Source organism: Papilio polytes, unplaced genomic scaffold (assembly GCF_000836215.1).
Source record: "Papilio polytes unplaced genomic scaffold, Ppol_1.0 DF823385.1, whole genome shotgun sequence".
Taxonomy (NCBI): Eukaryota; Metazoa; Arthropoda; class Insecta; order Lepidoptera; family Papilionidae; genus Papilio; species Papilio polytes.
The window spans coordinates 1-868 of record NW_013525819.1 but is presented as its reverse complement, the minus strand read 5'-3'; the positions used below and the strand labels follow the sequence as shown (position 1 = coordinate 868).

At 37.2% G+C, this 868-nt stretch overlaps 1 long non-coding RNA gene across 1 annotated transcript; it reads right to left on the bottom strand.

Annotated features, from left to right (window-relative positions):
• Positions 1–868, bottom strand: LOC106104937. Its single transcript, XR_001225704.1, has 3 exons — positions 835–868; positions 330–526; positions 1–54 (listed from the first exon to the last, which is right to left on the bottom strand). It is a non-coding gene; the product is annotated as an uncharacterized LOC106104937 (long non-coding RNA).

Genomic DNA, 868 nt, shown 5'->3' with positions numbered 1-868 from the left:
GCCCGCGCCCACGCCGCTCAGCGCGCTCACCCACACCACGTACTGCGTGCTCGCCTGACACACCGCTATTCTATTACTATTTAACTACTTTATAGCGTTAAGCATTTGTTTTCCGCCCATTTAGTAGTTTTTTTTCTACCTTTCTCAGTAGGAGTAAAACAAATAGTTAAGTAAGCCCCACTATGTACTAAGCTGAACCCAATGACCTCTATTATTGTGGTTGCACAACCATTTTGTACTTCGATAGATAATTTACATATTTCTCTATTTTTACGGATAAGACTTGTAGCTTAACGTTCTAAGTATTTTTAACAATAAATTAATAATACCTGTAAATGTTCCACTCGTATGCTAGTGACGTTTGGTGGTAATATTTCTTCTTTGTAAGTGTCATTGTTGTCTTTGACTTGGTAGGAGAGCTTGTAGCCGATCAGAACGCCGTTAGCCTTTTTTGGCGGAGACCAGGACACGCGCACCGCGCGATCAGATATATCATCGAATTGCAAACTGCCCACTTCGTCAGGAACTGAAACAATATTATTTATTCGTTTAATGTAATCTTTTGTTTATAATTTAGTAATGGTACATTTTTTTATATTTCATAGAGTTAAAACTAAATTTATTTTTGTAATATTACTAATATCATAAATGCAAAGGTTAAGATGGATGAATGTACGGATGTTTATAGCCTAAATAGCTGAACGGATCTCGATGAAATTTGACATAGATGTACGGGATAGTCTGGAAGAACACACGCTACATGCTTTTTGTTTTTTTTTAAATTCTACGCGGACAGACTCGCGGGCGAAAGCTAGTCTTTTATAGATATCTTACTATCTTCCTTAGTTCTGACGAGTACATAATCGCT